Consider the following 21,881-nt stretch of genomic DNA (forward strand, 5'->3'; position numbering starts at 1 on the left):
GTTGCAAACACAATCAAAAACACAATAAAAATGCATGTTGGAAAAATGACCGAAAAGGCAAGGCTATAGTATGGCAAAAATGTCAAAATATGACATGTCCCAAAAACAGCTGAAAACACCTCAAAACAGCATAAAATAACGTGCCAAGACACACCATAGCATAGAATGTTGCAAAAACGGTCAAAAACACAATAATAATGCATGTTGAAAAAATGACCCAAAAGGCAAGGCTATAGTATGGCAAAAATGTCAAAATATGACATGTCCCAAAAACAGCTGAAAACACCTCAAAACAGCATAAAATAACGTGCCAAGACACACCATAACATAGAATGTTGCAAAAACGGTCAAAAACACAATAATAATGCATGTTGAAAAAATGACCCAAAAGGCAAGGCTATAGTATGGCAAAAATGTCAAAATATGACATGTCCCAAAAACAGCTGAAAACACCTCAAAACAGCATAAAATAACGTGCCAAGACACACCATAGCATAGAATGTTGCAAAACGGTCAAAAACACAATAATAATGCATGTTGAAAAAATGACCAAAAGGCAAGGCTATAGTATGGCAAAATGTCAAAATATGACATGTCCCAAAAACAGCTGAAAACACCTCAAAACAGCATAAAATAACGTGCCAAGACACACCATAGCATAGAATGTTGCAAAAACAATGAAAAACATCATAATAATGCACGTTGAAAAAATGACCGAAAAGGCAAGGCTATAGTATGGCAAAAATGTCAAAATATGACATGTCCCAAAAACAGCTGAAAACACCTCAAAACAGCATGAAATAACGTGCCAAGACACACCATATCACAGAATGTTGAAAAAACGGTCAAAAACACCATAACAATGCATGTTGAAAAAATGACCGAAAAGGCAAGGCTATAGTATGGCAAAAATCTCAAAATATGACATGTCCCAAAAGCAGGTCAAAACACCTCAAAACAGCATAAAATAACGTGCCAAGACACACCGTAGCATAGAATGTTGCAAAAACAATGTAAAACACCATAATAATGCATGTTGAAAAAATGACCGGAAAGGCAAGGCTATAGTATGGCAAAAATGTCAAAATATGACATGTCCCAAAAACAGCTGAAAACACCTCAAAACAGCATAAAATAACGTGCCAAGACACACCATAGCATAGAATGTTGCAAAAACAATGAAAAACACAATAATAATGCATGTTGAAAAAATGACCGAAAAGGCAAGGCTATAGTATGGCAAAAATGTCAAAATATGACATGTCCCAAAAACAGCTGAAAACACCTCAAAACAGCATAAAATAACGTGCCAAGACACACCATAGCATAGAATGTTGCAAAAACAATGAAAAACACAATAATAATGCATGTTGAAAAATCACCCGAAAGGCAAGGCTATAGTATGGCAAAAATGTCAAAATATGACATGTCCCAAAAATAGCTGAAAACACCTCAAAACAGCATAAAATAACGTGCCAAGACACACCATAGCATAGAATGTTGCAAAAACAATGAAAAACACAATAATAATGCATGTTGAAAAAATGACCAGAAAGGCAAGGCTATAGTATGGCAAAAATGTCAAAATATGACATGTCCCAAAAACAGCTGAAAACACCTCAAAACAGCATAAAATAACGTGCCAAGACACACCATAGCATAGAATGTTGCAAAAACAATGAAAAACACAATAATAATGCATGTTGAAAAAATGACCGAAAAGGCAAGGCTATAGTATGGCAAAAATGTCAAAATATGACATGTCCCAAAAACAGCTGAAAACACCTCAAAACAGCATAAAATAACGTGCCAAGACACACCATAGCATAGAATGTTGCAAAAACGGTCAAAAACACAATAATAATGCATGTTGAAAAAATGACCCAAAAGGCAAGGCTATAGTATGGCAAAAATGTCAAAATATGACATGTCCCAAAAACAGCTGAAAACACCTCAAAACAGCATAAAATAACGTGCCAAGACACACCATAACATAGAATGTTGCAAAAACAATGAAAAACACCATAATAATGCATGTTGAAAAAACAACCCAAAAGGCAAGGCTATAGTATGGCAAAAATGTCAAAATATGACATGTCCCAAAAACAGCTGAAAACACCTCAAAACAGCATAAAATAACGTGCCAAGACACACCATAGCATAGAATGTTGCAAAAACGGTCAAAAACACAATAATAATGCATGTTGAAAAAATGACCCAAAAGGCAAGGCTATAGTATGGCAAAAATGTCAAAATATGACATGTCCCAAAAACAGCTGAAAACACCTCAAAACAGCATAAAATAACGTGCCAAGACACACCATAGCATAGAATGTTGCAAAAACAGTCAAAAACACCATAATAATGCATGTTGAAAAAATGACCAAAAAGGCAAGGCTATAGTATGGCAAAAATGTCAAAATATGACATGTCCCAAAAACAGCTGAAAACACCTCAAAACAGCATAAAATAACGTGCCAAGACACACCATAGCATAGAATGTTGCAAAAACGGTCAAAAACACAATAATAATGCATGTTGAAAAAATGACCGGAAAGGCAAGGCTATAGTATGGCAAAAATGTCAAAATATGACATGTCCCAAAAACAGCTGAAAACACCTCAATACAGCATAAATTACCGTGCCAAGACACAGCATAGCATAGAATATTGCATAACGGCAGAAAACATCATAAAAATGCATGTTGAAAAAATGACCATTAGGCAAGGCTATAGTATGGCAAAAATGTCAAAATATGACATGTCCCAAAAACGGCTAAAAACACCTCAAAACAGCATAAAATAACGTGCCAAGACACACCATAGCATAGAATGTTGCAAAAACGGTCAAAAACACAATAATAATGCATGTTGAAAAAATGACCAAAAAGGCAAGGCTATAGTATGGCAAAAATGTCAAAATATGACATGTCCCAAAAACAGCTGAAAATACCTCAAAATAGTATAACATAACGTGCCAAGACACACCATAGCATAGAATGTTGCAAAAGCAGGCCAAAAACACAATAATAATGCATGTTGAAAAAATGACCCAAAAGGCAAGGCTATAGTATGGCAAAAATGTCAAAATATGACATGTCCCAAAAACAGCTGAAAACACCTCAAAACAGCATAAAATAACGTGCCAAGACACACCATAGCATAGAATGTTGCAAAAACAGTCAAAAACACAATAATAATGCATGTTGAAAAAATGACCAAAAAGGCAAGGCTATAGTATGGCAAAATGTCAAAATATGACATGTCCCAAAAACAGCTGAAAACACCTCAAAACAGCATGAAATAACGTGCCAAGACACGCCATAGCATAGAATGTTGCAAAAACGGTCAAAAACACAATAATAATGCATGTTGGAAAACTGACCGAAAAGGCAAGGCTATAGTATGGCAAAAATGTCAAAATATGACATGTCCCAAAAACAGCTGAAAACACCTCAAAACAGCATAAAATAACGTGCCAAGACACACCATAGCATAGAATGTTGCAAAAACTTTCAAAAACACAATAATAATGCATGTTGAAAAATGACCAGAAAGGCAAGGCTATAGTATGGCAAAAATGTCAAAATATGACATGTCCCAAAAACAGCTGAAAACACCTCAAAACAGCATAAAATATCTTGCCAAGGCACACCATAGCATAGAATTGAGCAAAAACAATCAAAAACACAACAATAATAATGCATGTTGAAAAAATGACCGAAAAGGCAAGGCTATAGTATGGCAAAAATGTCAAAATATGACATGTGCCAAAAACAGTTAAAAACACCTCAAAACAGCATGAAATAACGTGCCAAGACACACCATAGCATAGAATGTTGCAAAACAATCAAAAACACAATAATAATGCATGTTGAAAAAATGACCAAAAAGGCAAGGCTATAGTATGGCAAAAATGTCAAAATATGACATGTCCCAAAAACAGCTGAAAACACCTCAAAACAGCATAAAATAACGTGCCAAGACACACCATAGCATAGAATGTTGCAAAAACGGTCAAAAACACAATAATAATGCATGTTGAAAAAATGACCAAAAAGGCAAGGCTATAGTATGGCAAAAATGTCAAAATATGACATGTCCCAAAAACAGCTGAAAACACCTCAAAACAGCATAAAATAACGTGCCAAGACACACCATAGCATAGAATGTTGCAAAAACGGTCAAAAACACAATAATAATGCATGTTGAAAAATGACCAAAAAGGCAAGGCTATAGTATGGCAAAAATGTCAAAATATGACATGTCCCAAAACAGCTGAAAACACCTCAAAACAGCATAAAATAACGTGCCAAGACACACCATAGCATAGAATGTTGCAAAACTTTCAAAAACACAATAATAATGCATGTTGAAAAAATGACCCAAAAGGCAAGGCTATAGTATGGCAAAAATGTCAAAATATGACATGTCCCAAAAACAGCTGAAAACACCTCAAAACAGCATAAAATAACGTGCCAAGACACACCATAGCATAGAATGTTGCAAAAACAATGAAAAACACAATAATAATGCATGTTGAAAAAATGACAGAAAAGGCAAGGCTATAGTATGGCAAAAATGTCAAAATATGACATGTCCCAAAAACAGCTGAAAACACCTCAAAACAGCATAAAATAACGTGCCAAGACACACCATAGCATAGAATGTTGCAAAAACGGTCAAAAACACAATAATAATGCATGTTGAAAAAATGACCGAAAAGGCAAGGCTATAGTATGGCAAAAATGTCAAAATATGACATGTCCCAAAAACAGCTGAAAACACCTCAAAACAGCATAAAATAACGTGCCAAGACACACCATAGCATAGAATGTTGCAAAAACAGTCAAAAACACAATAATAATGCATGTTGAAAAAATGACCAAAAAGGCAAGGCTATAGTATGGCAAAAATGTCAAAATATGACATGTCCCAAAAACAGCTGAAAACACCTCAAAACAGCATAAAATAACGTGCCAAGACACACCATAGCATAGAATGTTGCAAAAACAATGAAAAACACAATAATAATGCATGTTGAAAAAATGACCGAAAAGGCAAGGCTATAGTATGGCAAAAATGTCAAAATATGACATGTCCCAAAAACAGCTGAAAACACCTCAAAACAGCATAAAATAACGTGCCAAGACACACCATAGCATAGAATGTTGCAAAAACAATGAAAAACACAATAATAATGCATGTTGAAAAAATGACAGAAAAGGCAAGGCTATAGTATGGCAAAAATGTCAAAATATGACATGTCCCAAAAACAGCTGAAAACACCTCAAAACAGCATAAAATAACGTGCCAAGACACACCATAGCATAGAATGTTGCAAAAACAATGGAAAACATCATAATAATGCAAGTTGAAAAAATGACAGAAAAGGCAAGGCTATAGTATGGCAAAAATGTCAAAATATGACATGTCCCAAAAACAGCTGAAAACACCTCAAAACAGCATAAAATAACGTGCCAAGACACACCATAGCATAGAATGTTGCAAAAACGGTCAAAAACACAATAATAATGCATGTTGAAAAATGACCCAAAAGGCAAGGCTATAGTATGGCAAAAATGTCAAAATATGACATGTCCCAAAAACAGCTGAAAACACCTCAAAACAGCATAAAATAACGTGCCAAGACACACCATAGCATAGAATGTTGCAAAAACGGTCAAAAACACAATAATAATGCATGTTGAAAAAATGACCAAAAAGGCAAGGCTATATGGCAAAAATGTCAAAATATGACATGTCCCAAGAACAGCTGAAAACACCTCAAAACAGCATAAAATAACGTGCCAAGACACACCATAGCATAGAATGTTGCAAAAACGGTCAAAAACACAATAATAATGCATGTTGAAAAAATGACCGAAAAGGCAAGGCTATAGTATGGCAAAAATGTCAAAATATGACATGTCCCAAAAACAGCTGAAAACACCTCAAAACAGCATAAAATAACGTGCCAAGACACACCATAGCATAGAATGTTGCAAAAACGGTCAAAAACACAATAATAATGCATGTTGAAAAAATGACCCAAAAGGCAAGGCTATAGTATGGCAAAAATGTCAAAATATGACATGTCCCAAAAACAGCTGAAAACACCTTAAAACAGCATTAATTAACGTGCCTAGACACACCATAGCATAGAATGTTGCAAAAACGGTCAAAAACACAATAATAATGCATGTTGAAAAAATGACCAAAAAGGCAAGGCTATAGTATGGCAAAAATGTCAAAATATGACATGTCCCAAAAACAGATGAAAACACCTCAAAACAGCATAAAATAGCGTGCCAAGACACACCATAGCATAGAATGTTGCAAAAACTTTCAAAAACACAATAATAATGCATGTTGAAAAAATGACCCAAAAGGCAAGGCTATAGTATGGCAAAAATGTCAAAATATGACATGTCCCAAAAACAGCTGAAAACACCTTAAAACAGCATTAATTAACGTGCCTAGACACACCATAGCATAGAATGTTGCAAAAACGGTCAAAAACACAATAATAATGCATGTTGAAAAAATGACCCAAAAGGCAAGGCTATAGTATGGCAAAAATGTCAAAATATGACATGTCCCAAAAACAGCTGAAAACACCTCAAAACAGCATAAAATAATGTGCCAAGACACGCAATAGCTTAGAATGTTGCAAAAACAATGAAAAACACCACATTAATGCATGTTGAAAAAATGACCAAAAAGGCAAGGCTATAGTATGGCAAAAATGTCAAAATATGACATGTCCCAAAAACAGCTGAAAACACCTTAAAACAGCATAAAATAGCGTGCCAAGACACACCATAGCATAGAATGTTGCAAAAACGGTCAAAAACACAATAATAATGCATGTTGAAAAAATGACCAAAAAGGCAAGGCTATAGTATGGCAAAAATGTCAAAATATGACATGTCCCAAAAACAGCTGAAAACACCTCAAAACAGCATAAAATAGCGTGCCAAGACACACCATAGCATAGAATGTTGCAAAAACAATGAAAAACACAATAATAATGCATGTTGAAAAAATGACAGAAAAGGCAAGGCTATAGTATGGCAAAAATGTCAAAATATGACATGTCCCAAAAACAGCTGAAAACACCTCAAAACAGCATAAAATAACGTGCCAAGACACACCAGAGCATAGAATGTTGCAAAAACGGTCAAAAACACAATAATAATGCATGTTGAAAAAATGACCCAAAAGGCAAGGCTATAGTATGGCAAAAATGTCAAAATATGACATGTCCCAAAAACAGCTGAAAACACCTCAAAACAGCATAAAATAACGTGCCAAGACACACCATAGCATAGAATGTTGCAAAAACGGTCAAAAACACAATAATAATGCATGTTGAAAAAATGACCAAAAAGGCAAGGCTATAGTATGGCAAAAATGTCAAAATATGACATGTCCCAAGAACAGCTGAAAACACCTCAAAACAGCATAAAATAATGTGCCAAGACACGCAACAGCGTAGAATGTTGCAAAAACGGTCAAAAACACAATAATAATGCATGTTGAAAAAATGACCCAAAAGGCAAGGCTATAGTATGGCAAAAATGTCAAAATATGACATGTCCCAAAAACAGCTGAAACACCTCAAAAAAGCATAAAATAACGTGCCAAGACACACCATAGCATAGAATGTTGCAAAAACGGTCAAAAACACAATAATAATGCATGTTGAAAAAATGACCCAAAAGGCAAGGCTATAGTATGGCAAAAATGTCAAAATATGACATGTCCCAAAAACAGCTGAAAACACCTTAAAACAGCATTAATTAACGTGCCTAGACACACCATAGCATAGAATGTTGCAAAAACGGTCAAAAACACAATAATAATGCATGTTGAAAAAATGACCAAAAAGGCAAGGCTATAGTATGGCAAAAATGTCAAAATATGACATGTCCCAAAAACAGATGAAAACACCTCAAAACAGCATAAAATAGCGTGCCAAGACACACCATAGCATAGAATGTTGCAAAAACAATGAAAAACACAATAATAATGCATGTTGAAAAAATGACAGAAAAGGCAAGGCTATAGTATGGCAAAAATGTCAAAATATGACATGTCCCAAAAATGGCTGAAAACACCTCAAAACAGCATAAAATAACGTGCCAAGACACACCATAGCACAGAATGTTGCAAAAACGGTCAAAAACACAATAATAATGCATGTTGAAAAAATGACCCAAAAGGCAAGGCTATAGTATGGCAAAAATGTCAAAATATGACATGTCCCAAAAACAGCTGAAAACACCTCAAAACAGCATAAAATAACGTGCCAAGACACACCATAGCATAGAATGTTGCAAAAACGGTCAAAAACACAATAATAATGCATGTTGAAAAAATGACCCAAAAGGCAAGGCTATAGTATGGCAAAAATGTCAAAATATGACATGTCCCAAAAACAGATGAAAACACCTCAAAACAGCATAAAAAAACGTGCCAAGACACACCAGAGCATAGAATGTTGCAAAAACTTTCAAAAACACAATAATAATGCATGTTGAAAAAATGACCCAAAAGGCAAGGCTATAGTATGGCAAAAATGTCAAAATATGACATGTCCCAAAAACAGCTGAAAACACCTTAAAACAGCATTAATTAACGTGCCTAGACACACCATAGCATAGAATGTTGCAAAAACGGTCAAAAACACAATAATAATGCATGTTGAAAAAATGACCCAAAAGGCAAGGCTATAGTATGGCAAAAATGTCAAAATATGACATGTCCCAAAAACAGCTGAAAACACCTCAAAACAGCATAAAATAACGTGCCAAGACACGCCATAGCATAGAATGTTGCAAAAACAATGAAAAACACCACATTAATGCATGTTGAAAAAATGACCGAAAAGGCAAGGCTATAGTATGGCAAAAATGTCAAAATATGACATGTCCCAAAAACAGCTGAAAACACCTCAAAACAGCATAAAATAACGTGCCAAGACACGCCATAGCATAGAATGTTGCAAAAACAATGAAAAACACCACATTAATGCATGTTGAAAAAATGACCAAAAAGGCAAGGCTATAGTATGGCAAAAATGTCAAAATATGACATGTCCCAAAAACAGCTGAAAACACCTCAAAACAGCATAAAATAACGTGCCAAGACACACCAGAGCATAGAATGTTGCAAAAACGGTCAAAAACACAATAATAATGCATGTTGAAAAAATGACCAAAAAGGCAAGGCTATAGTATGGCAAAAATGTCAAAATATGACATGTCCCAAAAACAGCTGAAAACACCTCAAAACAGCATAAAACAACATGCCAAGACACACCATAGCATAGAATGTTGCAAAAACTTTCAAAAACACAATAATAATGCATGTTGAAAAAATGACCCAAAAGGCAAGGCTATAGTATGGCAAAAATGTCAAAATATGACATGTCCCAAAAACAGCTGAAAACACCTTAAAACAGCATTAATTAACGTGCCTAGACACACCATAGCATAGAATGTTGCAAAAACGGTCAAAAACACAATAATAATGCATGTTGAAAAAATGACCAAAAAGGCAAGGCTATAGTATGGCAAAAATGTCAAAATATGACATGTCCCAAAAATAGCTCAAAACACCTCAAAACAGCATAAAATAACGTGCCAAGACACACCATAGCATAGAATGTTGCAAAAACAATGAAAAACACAATAATAATGCATGTTGAAAAAATGACCCAAAAGGCAAGGCTATAGTATGGCAAAAATGTCAAAATATGACATGTCCCAAGAACGGCTGAAAACACTTCAAAACAGCATAAAATAGTGTGCCAAGACACACCGTAGCATAGAATGTTGCAAAAACAATGAAAAACACAATAATAATGCATGTTGAAAAAATGACCCAAAAGGCAAGGCTATAGTCTGGCAAAAATGTCAAAATATGACATGTCCCAAAAACAGCTGAAAACACCTTAAAACAGAATAAAATAACGTCCCTAGATACACCATAGCACAGAATGTTGCAAAAACGGTCAAAAACACAATAATAATGCATGTTGAAAAAATGACCAAAAAGGCAAGGCTATAGTATGGCAAAAATGTCAAAATATGACATGTCCCAAAAACAGCTGAAAACACCTCAAAACAGCATAAAATAACGTGCCAAGACACACCATAGCATAGAATGTTGCAAAAACAATGAAAAACACAATAATAATGCATGTTGAAAAAATGACCCAAAAGGCAAGGCTATAGTATGGCAAAAATGTCAAAATATGACATGTCCCAAAAACAGCTGAAAACACCTCAAAACAGCATAAAATAACGTGCCTAGACACACCATAGCATAGAATGTTGCAAAAACGGTCAAAAACACAATAATAATGCATGTTGAAAAAATGACCCAAAAGGCAAGGCTATAGTATGGCAAAAATGTCAAAATATGACATGTCCCAAGAACGGCTGAAAACACTTCAAAACAGCATAAAATAGTGTGCCAAGACACACCGTAGCATAGAATGTTGCAAAAACAATGAAAAACACAATAATAATGCATGTTGAAAAAATGACCCAAAAGGCAAGGCTATAGTCTGGCAAAAATGTCAAAATATGACATGTCCCAAAAACAGCTGAAAACACCTTAAAACAGAATAAAATAACGTCCCTAGATACACCATAGCACAGAATGTTGCAAAAACGGTCAAAAACACAAAATAAAAAAAACACAATAATAATGCATGTTGAAAAAATGACCCAAAAGGCAAGGCTATAGTATGGCAAAAATGTCAAAATATGACATGTCCCGAAAACAGCTGAAAACACCTTAAAACAGTATAAAATAGCGTGCCAAGACACACCATAGCATAGAATGTTGCAAAAATGGCCAAAACCACTTAGTATAGCATGTAGAGTCATGTTATAGTGTACAATGTTGAAAAAAACACAATAATAATGCATGTTGAAAAAATGACCCAAAAGGCAAGGCTATAGTATGGCAAAAATGTCAAAATATGACATGTCCCGAAAACAGCTGAAAACACCTTAAAACAGTATAAAATAGCGTGCCAAGACACACCATAGCATAGAATGTTGCAAAAATGGCCAAAAACACAATAATAATGCATGTTGAAGAAATGACCGAAAAGACAAGACTATAGTATGCCTAAAATGTCAAAATATGACATGTCCCAAAAACAGATGAAAACAGCATAAAATAACGTGCCAAGACACGCCATAGCATAGAATGTTGCAAAAACAATGAAAAACACCACATTAATGCATGTTGAAAAAATGAACAAAAAGGCAAGGCTATAGTATGGCAAAAATGTCAAAATATGACATGTCCCAGAAACAGCTGAAAAGACCTCAAAACAGCATCAAATACTGTGCCAAGACACGCCATAGATTAGAATGTTGCAAAAACGGCCAAAAACACAATAATAATGCATGTTGAAGAAATGACCGAAAAGACAAGGCTATAGTATGGCAAAAACGTCAAAACACAGCTGAAAACTACTTAGTATAGCATGTAGAGTTATGATATCGTTCACAATGTTGAAAGAACATCCAAAATTGACCAAAAAAGTCATTAATCAGCATGTTGAAAAAATGACCAAAGAAGCAATGCAATAATATGGCAAAAATGCCAAAATATATGCCCAAAAAACAGCTGAAAACCACTTAGTATAGCATGTAGAGTCATGTTATAGTGTACAATGTTGAAAAAAACATCTAAAAACGGCCAGAAACCCCATAAAATAGCATGTCGAAAAAATGTCCAAAGAAGCAAAGCTATAGTATGGTAAAAAAAATGGTCAAAACATGACATGTCCAAAAAGCAGCTGAAAACAACTTAGTATAGCATGAAAATCATGTTAAATATACAATGTTGAAAGTACATCCAAAAATGGCCATAGAACTTATTAAATAGCATATCGAAAAAATGATCAAAGAAGCAATGCTATAATATGGCAAAAAATGAAAATATGACGTCCAAAAAACAGCTGAAAAACACTTAGTATAACATGTAGAATCATTGTATAGTATATAATGTTGAAAAAAAAAACATCAAAAAATGTCCAGAAACCCCATAAAAAATCATTTTGAAAAAGATAGCAAAGACACAAGGTTGTAGTATGGCAAAAAATGTCAAAATATGACTGTGAGAGATTGTTAGGCAAGTTTGAACTGTGTGATAGGAGCAGCTGTACACCCTGAAGGGGTGGTGTTTTTCCTATCAATTCAGTGTATTCAGTGTTTTTTTGTTCATTTCATGGGTCCAGTGGGAAAAGTGGCCACACCTCCACACACACAGAGAGTAGGGGACAAGGGGGAGGGGAAAACACAGCATGCAGCGACAAACACAGGCAAACAACTAAGAACCACAAAGCGTCACGGCCAGGGCCGTGACAAATGCAACATACTGTAGTATGTTGAAAAAAATGGCTTAGAACGAAATATTAGAGCTTGTAGATGTGGTGGAAATAACAGTATTTCCATTCAGAGAAGTGAACAAATTAATGATAAAACAAAAGCAGCTGACTTTTGTATATTTTAATGAAGTGAAGACAATAAAAAAAGAAAAGGGTTTAACAGAGTCAATCTATTTCAGCTGAAATGACTATTTACACTCAAGCATCAAGGTCTTCATCAGTTTTTTTATAAAAATGATCAAGTGGGAGCCATTTAGGAGGAAACAAATCTGAAATGTCTGTTACAAAAAAAAGGCTGTTAAATAAAAAAAGCCATTTGGTGTGTAGCTGACCTTTCAGTAGCTCTGACAATAAGATCTCTGACTAGGGCTGCAACTCATGACTATTTTTTTATTGATTATTTTTTCGATTAATCTATTGATTATTTTTTTAATTGATCTAACTATTATTTTTGTATTACTTGATTAATATAACAACGAATTTACCGCAAATAACATTTTAAAACTTGTCATACACTGCAGGGCATTATTCCCCAACAAAAAATAGCCCAGTATTAACTAGTAATCTGTATTTTACAGTCTGATGTAATATATATAATGTAGTGCAATCTATATCTACCACTTGCAATCCAACAGCAAAATAAATAAAACAATGTAAAATTCAAGTTACTTTTAGGAGAAGTCACAAAACAGTTACTCTGTTACAGTAACAAACCTCAAAATCTAGCAGACCAACAAAACATCTTACAGTAAAATTAGTGCAATTTGAATAACACAATAACTTTTCTCTAACAGAAATGATCATAACTAGTCCATTCTTTCTGCATCAAAATAGTTCAGCTATAACTGGGCCTTAAGGCATATCGCTGCCTGCTGATATGAGTGCTGTATTTTCATATTTATAAGCACATATTCCACTTATTTATGAAGTTGTACAGCTGCACAGCTGCCACCGAGCCACCGTTTTCTCTAGATGTGCTGCAGCTGACATGCAACTCTGACGCAGCACGCTGTTCGGGTGAGCAATGTGCACACTCTAACTTGATACACGAGCGCCGAAACAAAAAACAACACACCCAGCGCTGCTCACGCTCTCATTACGCAGGTTGTGTGAAACAGTGCGACGCGGCGACGCACATCATGTGAATCGACGTATTCACGTAATTGATTACGTCGATTACGTCGACGCATTAGCCCAGCCCTCCCTCTGACACAAGGAATAAGGACCCATCCTAACAGGGAAACACTATCATAGAGACATTAAGTATAGATACAACAGTCAGAATAAATGATTTCTATTATTGAACATAAAGTCAAACCAGTCCATCATCCATGTTGTGTCTGCTACAACATTCCTTTTCAGCTCCTTGGTGAGCTTTTCTAGTTTGGTCAGTGTCTTTGTGAATGAAGCGTTTGGTCAGTCATGTTTTAAGGATGAATGTACAGCAGTTTCTGTTGCATTGTGTTGTTTCGTTGGTGTCCTTAAACAGTATGCCATTACTGTCATCCTAGATCTCTTCTTGGAGTGTGCTTTGGTCACCTTAGGAGCAACGATCCGCCCACACCCCTGACGAATCCTCAACGCGTTGCGGTGACTTTAATCTGCTCTGGGCATTAGCTAATGTATTTGGCAGGTGAATGGAGCGCCCTGTGTCGTCATATGATTCTGGGACAAGCTTAGAATGGCTGGCGTGGACCCAAGCAGCCTTTCCTGCGACCTTTACAGCTGTTTCAGTGGGGAGCACCTGGATATGGACGGTGATATTGTCTCTGCTTCCATTGACGCCTCCTGTGGTCTTTCATGAGCACCCAATCGCCTGACTTCAGGTTCTGAAGCACCACTGTGGCTGCTGAGGGCACTTTTCACCAATGCTAACAGAATGCGGTGCTAACAGAGTAGCAAACAGGTTGGCACAATCTTTGTGCACGGAAATACTGAACAACGTGTTTGCCAAACCAGTGATGGAATATTGTGTGGCTTCGGGTGGAACCACTAACCAAATTGTGTGTGGATTTGAAATTAATAACGCAGGTGAAAGGATAGGGGCATTAACTGCCTGCAAATGCTGGAAAAAAAAGGCCACTGCGTTGGCTGTCCAGTATCATGAATTTTCTTTACTAAAATAATAGATGATCGCACAGGAAAGTCATGACAGAGAAGAAATGACACCAGCCTGTAATAATGGATCAAAAATAGATCAAATACCTTTGAGTGCTTAGCGATGAAACGTCCTCTTCTTGGCCTTTCCCCTGGTCGCCTCCATATGAACCGGACATCATATTAATCATGTTTGAGCATTTTGCTCAATAAACGTCTCAGTTCAGTACTTGACACATGGGCCGTGGCATCATCAGCATTTCCACGACTGGGTCACGGGGAGGAGGGGACCAAAAGTTGTACGCTGCAAAGCTCTGTTTCAAGCTTTCTTCTATTTTCGTGTAGAGGCTCTGTCTTTGGCAGCTGCTTGGGACAGGTGGCGGTGGAGCGGGTGAGCTTCAATCAGCAGCCGGGTCTCCTGCCTGCGCTGCTTCTCCTTCAGGATCAGGGTGGACTGGAGCATATGGGGGAGGAGCGGAGTCCAGATAAGGGTCCAGCCAGAATGGGTCTTGTGATTTGTGTACCTCAGTCAAAGAAATTAAAGAAAAATGTTAGTTTGTTCTTGTGTGTTATTCTGTTTATCAGTTTGTTTGTTTTATTTTCATCTATCTTGTCACTCTGCTTTAACTCTTTCCCATTCTTTCAGCTTTGGAAAGCATAGGCCTAGTGTGTACTGTAGAGAGAGTAGGCAGTCTTCCGTTAGCAGCTTATTTATCTTTTGCTGTTGTCTGGACATGGCCACAGGTTCCTCTACATCTCTCTGCTCCCACATCTCCAAACATGTCTTAAGCTGATCCAGTTAATATAGGCTAAAGCTTCCAATCACTGGGAAGCCCATGTCAACCCACTTATCAGATTGAGCCACAGCTGTATTATCCTTTTGGATCATAAAAGTAACAATTGGTGGAGGGAGTTTAGGAACAGTGACACCATCAGATTTCACTGTGCTCTGACTTTTACCTAATCTCGTTATTCATCTCTTGTGTTTCCAAATGATAGTCCACTTGTTAGGCAGATACACCTAAACCGAATGGGACGCTACGAAATAACCAAGACATGTCTGTCTAAACTACCGTTCTTGTGTGAGATTTTGTGTGTGTTTCCCCAGGCAGTGTCTTTTTATTCAGCTGTTGGGAAAGTAATGGTAGAACAGAGGGATTTTTGGACTAAACCGACTTAAACCTTGCAAGATACCCATTTTATTTCTCTAATTTAGACATCTGAAGCCACTTTAGTTCAGATAAATGTTGAAATGTGTTTTTTTCACAGAATGAGGCTTGGTGAATATTTGTATTCCATTACTTCACACTGAAACCTTATAAGGAAGGGATCTTTTATTAGCCAGTATGAACATAGAAATGATCACAGCTAGAGAAAACCTTATAGATGTTCTCATAAATCTATCCTTTAAGGAGATTTTAGGGCAAAAAGACAAGTATATATTAAGGTGGGAATCAGGTACTAACAGTCAGTTGTGGTTGCTGCATGCTTTTCCCAAGTCAGCAACCCCACGTGTTTTCCCCTGTGCCTATCCATGTTTTTTTCTATATTATGCATTGGATGTGCGTGCACACACAATTATACAAGATACACACACCCACACCCACTCACACACACACACCCACTCACACACAATGTGTCTTCCTAGGATCTCTTAGCAGGCAGGCATGGATTTTTAGCTCTAATTGGATTTGTCACAGTGTTCTGCGTCTCCAAAAACAAGACTATTGATTGAGATTCATGAGTGTTTCCTGTTGCTGGAGAAACCCAACTAGCCAAGCTTCATTCACCACAGCTGCATTTACCACCTTACGTTTTTGTTTATGTGTGTCTACTAATTGGAAACAGCTGACGAAGTACAAAACATAAATGAAAAAGTAATATGATTCCCTTCATTTTTCATTATGTGACCAGGTGGCTGAATAAATATCTTTTATGAGAACCTAAACCAATATCATAAGGCTTTGGTGCAAAATGACCTTTACTGATACATTTTAACTCACTAAGGAGAGAAAACCTGTTCATCCAATTCATGCAATGAACATTAACCCTGCAGATTCAGGTGAAGCCAAGGGCACTCACACTGTATTCAAACAGATGGACATGATCTGGCTGCCTTACCTTAACAAGATGTCCCTGCTGAACTCCATCTGCCAAAATATCTACGCTCTGCCAGATCTGCAAAAGAGCAGAATTTCAGGATGGACAGGGCTGGTGGCAATTTAAGCTGCACTGAAGCAGCTAAGCATACGTTCATGTCAGCCATGAATTAGTGTGATTGACATTGCACACATAGGCCTCATTTATCAACTGTGTAATGGCAGCTTTTGTAGGCAAAAAAATGCATAAAATAATGTGTACACTCACATGTCCCAGCATCAAATATGACTTATTAGTATGTGATCAACAGGAAATTTAGAGATGTAGAAGACTCAGAATTATGCCAGTCAAATCGGATTTGGCTGTTCAGTACAAATACCTAACAATTTATTTTGTTTTCCCTAAAAAGTTTTAAAGTTGGAACAGGATCTGCGGGACATTTAGTGTAACACTGGCATTTATGTAATACAGTGAACAAGCTAACAGCGCTAACAACAGGTCGTAAATGTGCAACATTTTTTGCTATCACTAGATATCAAATAAAACCCAGAGAGAGTTGTATTAAGTTGCTGTGAGCTTTAAATTCAACATTTCTCTGCTTTCTCCTCCTCTGTGCTGCTGCTTGCATGTTCGCAGCTCCCTGCACCAAACAGTAGCATGAAAGTCGAGAGCACTCACTACACAGCAAAATCTGAAGACCAAAATGTCCCCAGAAGTACACTACACAAAAAAACCTGCTCAAACTAACAACTGCTTGAGGTAATCTCATTTGACTGACGAGTCTCTGATGATTCCAATCTCTGACTTTCAAGGGGCTGCCCTAAAGAAATTACTGCAATTCTATAATGTATTGACGTTATCCGTTTAAGTAACAAGGAACTGCTACAACTCTCGTTATTTTGTATCTTAACTTTGTGTCTATTTTTACTAGGTTTTTCACTGATCTGAATTGACTCAGTACATTGGAGCCCAGTGAGTAGCAATAAACCATAGCAAAGCCAACAGAACATAACATAAAAGGCAATACATTTACAACACAGGACATACAAATTCACTTAGCACTTCAAAATGCAGCACCAAAGTTCACTGAGTGCTGGAAAAAAATATGAAAGCACCTCTTCAGCGGCAGCAAATTGCTTCATTTAGGTCCTTTGGCATACAAGGAGCATCTGATTTAGAGCCAAAATAATTCCAAACAGATGACATTATTTTGTTTTTCACTGCAAGCTCTACCATGATTGCATTTGCTAAAAATTGCTCGTGGGGAATCACACACAGTTGGTTGGAAAATTTGAACAACCCTTGTTCACAGGCAGTTAAAATCCTAATAAAATGTTTTCAAGTGGCCAGTTATGAAGGGTATTTTGCCTTCCCGAGAATAAAATAATTACGTTAATAAGGTCTTGGGTGTACATTTTTGACCATTACAGTAAAAATGTTACTGCTGACACACATTTAAGACTGGTTTGGAAACCTACCATAAGGACTGTTTTGATCAAAATATTGTCTCATCAGATAGATTGGGGACAGTGTAGGAAAGGCCTATGGGCAAAATAATTTCACATACTAATTCTCTGGAAAAAAAGTCACCAACACAAGAGCTTGAATTTCATGGAAAATGACTTATCACAAGACAAGACAACTGATTGGAAAAAAAATGTGAATTGTGAAATATCAGCTAAACTAAGCGCAGTATCGAAATAATAAGGCAGAATATACCCTCTTTAGGTTAAAAACAGCTTTTGTGCAAGTGTAGAGAGATCTGGCAAGCAGCGTGAGAGACAACTGAAACAAATAGAAGTCAGTTTCTTGATTCTATCATCATCATCATCATCATCATCATCATCATCATCATCTTTGAAAAACTGCATAAGAATTTTGAAGTTTTTTTTTTTAAATAGATCTTCAAATGATATCCCAAGCCCAGGTGTTGATGCTGGATAACAATTAAGTCTGGTAAATCATAGGTCCTAGAAAGCCCTCCAGCCAAACATTATAGGAAGAACACTGACATAGTAGCATCTACTCTGACTGAGGTTTATACAGAAGTGTTGGCAGAGGGACAGCTGCCACCAGCATTTAGTGACACAGTAATCTCTATACTGCTGACAAAAGACCGGAACCCTTATGAGCGAAATATTGAACAAGGTACTATGAAACGCAAATGGGAAAGTTGTACCACAGGTTATTAATGATGATCAGGTTGGTTTTATTAAAGGTAGATCATTAGCTGATGACCTAAGATGACTACTCCATCTCATGTGATTAAAAAGAGGATTCAGTTGCTGCTTTCTCAATCAAGAAAGTGTTTGATAGGGTGAAATCGGGATGTGTGATATAGACTTCAGGCTTTTGGCTTTGGGGCAGGATTTATAAAAGGGGCAAGGGTACTATATTCAGTACTGCGGGCAGCAACTCTACATCTTCTGTGTTTTATAAATGGCAGCAAATGCCGTGTATGGTAAGAGTAGGGGTCTGAGGATGATGTGGAAAAGAGATCTGGACATCAAGCTCTACCACGAAGTCTAGGAGAATATTTTCCCCAACATGAGTAGGCCAGTAAAAGATATGATACGACCTATCATGGTGTGCTGTTGTAGATAAGATTTACTTTAATGTCCCCTTAGGGAAATATGTTCTGGACTCCCTCCTGCAGTTCCACAGAATATAAAATCGTAAATTGCTACATAGTAAAACATCTCAACAACCCAATCTTCATGTAACAGTTTATGCATACACAAACACACCTTTCAAAAATGGTGACCTACGGCACAGCTCCCGTGACCAACATCCTGTATTACCTGTTTGTGTTATGGGGAACTCTAAATCTTCTGATGATTAGAGCTGAAACTCTGAGTTGAGACACTATTTTCTGTGCTTGTATGATAGTAGAGTGCTCAAAGATTTTTTGGACAGATGATTATTTTTAAGCCCCCATAATTTTCATAGCAGTCTACCAGACAAGCAATCTGCGATTTCAACTGTACCGGCAGCTGGATCTACATCTCATAATAGGAACAGGTGCTGCTCTCCCAGTCTGCATGCAAATCAAATTGTACAATGCCATTATAAATAATTTTATCTTTGAACATTAGGATCCTACCTCCCATACATGAGTTCACCATCAAGTGGATAGGATAGCTTGTTAGGAAGGAGGCTAAATCAGGATCAAAAGATGTGCTAAATTTTGGCAAAGGAACAACTGGCATGGGTGTTTTTAAAGGGGTCCCTCAAACTCTCACTTCAAGATGTCTGAATAAAAATGATTTCTATGGGTGACCACAAGTCTCCCTCAAAAGTACTTTTCCTGTTCTCTGTAAATGTTTTGGTCATCACAATCAATGTAATCTTTTATACTCAAGCTTGTCTTTTTTAAGAAAAAGTAGAAACTTTCTGAATTAACTAACTAATCAACAATGAATCAACACATACACATAAGTATGTAACATATTTAAACTGGATGGTTGTGGATATCAAACTGTAGGGTATTAGTCTATGCACAGCAGATAATTAGTCATATAAACTGTAAAATAAGAAACCAAGGTATGTCAGTATGAGATTGCTTTACTTAATAATGACATAGTTTTGGTTTAGCCTTTGCACCTCAAGAACATAAGCAAATTCATGAAATTCACTTATAGCTATTGGTATGCCACCCCAAGATTTACAGAGGCCCCATCCAGCCACCCCTATGAAAAATATCTGCCACTGGTGCTACCCAGTAACTGAGATGAGATTAGATAACACAACATAAAAAAAAAATCTTTAAGGTCACCAGTTCAGCCTATAGCATTCATCACAAAGACATGACATAATATAAGCAACACCTAAAGCACCACCTAGGAAGATGCACCTGTCCCTAGTCATGCACACATGTACATCCCACATGCAAACATTTCACAATATTTCAGAGTTGAGCCTTGTTTGAGGACCCTGTGCACATGCACCATGTGTGGGGGGTATGTGTGTTGTGTGGGTGGTTGCACATTCCATGTGTGTTTTTAGGGATAACACAGGATATTAGTCTACTGTGAGTCTCTGTCTGAAAGGGTTGTGGCTTTGATTAGCAAAAATCCAGCATACAACCACATAACAATAAATCAATGAATATACTTTTTTTTGGGGTGCCACCAAAACATGACCAAATCCAAAATTGTTAAATAGGACATCGGCTTTTGAGATTGAGAAGAGAACAGATACTGTAATACTGTGAAATCCTTTGAAGGATTTACTCCTTTAACCAAACCAAATATAATTTTATTTCATTTCATTTTCTTCATTCCATCCACTGAATATCATCCAAGACAGGCAAATCTCCTCTTATCACACCTCTCATAAGGTGGCCCAGAATAATTGACTCCTGTTTTAAAATCACAGGCAGCACTGCCACCGATATCAAACCAAACAAAGAGCATTTGCACCATGTATTTACACCGCATTTATTTACATCCATTAAGACCGAATTCTTTCTAAGATCTTTAAACTCTTGATTATTTCATTTTCATACGCTGCCATTTTTAAAGAAAACAGTGGGCAAAACCTGTTAACGTTTGTTGCCAATTGTAGACCATTTGTTGAGTATTTACTAACATTTACGCAGGTTCCTGTGAATGTTCCAATGAACTGTTAAAGCCGTGTAGATATTAACTGTCATTCAAATTGCACTGAGCTCATTTTAACCTTTGCCTCAGAGGTGTTTTATATGTTTTTCTTTTGCCTGAGACACAGTAAGAAACAGTGTGCTTTGAAGTGAACCAGACTTCAATCCGCATCTTCACTTGCTTTAAAACAAGATGTAATGATGACTAATGGTTACAATATAAGCTACCACAGTCCAAACATTTTAATGTGGAAAGCTTTGAAAAATGGCCAGCAGTAATGTAAACTGTGTGGGGGGCTTATACTAAATGGGCTAAATATGCAAAACCACCAGCATGAATGTGATAGTGTATTACAGATAAGTGAACCAATCTAAAGCTACAGCTGTGATAACAACCCAGTGCTTAAGGCAGTGAAGTAAAATTGTACAGTGAACTGTGTCAAAGGCTGAATGGCTGTCTAAAAGAGCTGTAGTCCCATGTTTTAACATTTGGAAGATCATTACTGGTTTAAAAAACAGTAAATAATGCTAGGCCTTATAATCACAAAACACTGACTTCCACATCTAAGAGCAGGTTGAACCAAAGCTTCACTAATAACTAAACAAAAAAGTTACCAAGATTTACAGTTGTGCATATGTGGTACCTGTAACATTCTCGTAGAGG

The 21,881-nt window shown here is 36.6% G+C and overlaps 1 long non-coding RNA gene across 1 annotated transcript in view; it reads right to left on the reverse strand.

The window, feature by feature from the left end:
• Positions 1–21,881, reverse strand: part of LOC121946570 (uncharacterized) — a 65,022-nt gene that overhangs the window by 22,858 nt on the left and 20,283 nt on the right. Inside the window, exons 6-7 of the long non-coding RNA XR_015777482.1 lie at positions 16,639–16,695; positions 14,626–15,041 (exon numbers count right to left, since the gene is read on the reverse strand). This is a non-coding gene — a long non-coding RNA (uncharacterized LOC121946570). The remainder of the gene's footprint in view (positions 1–14,625; positions 15,042–16,638; positions 16,696–21,881) is intronic.

The sequence above is a fragment of the Plectropomus leopardus genome, chromosome 9 (genome assembly GCF_026936395.1).
Source record: "Plectropomus leopardus strain MGB_pleo_1.0 chromosome 9, ASM2693639v1, whole genome shotgun sequence".
NCBI classification, from domain to species: Eukaryota; Metazoa; Chordata; class Actinopteri; order Perciformes; family Serranidae; genus Plectropomus; species Plectropomus leopardus.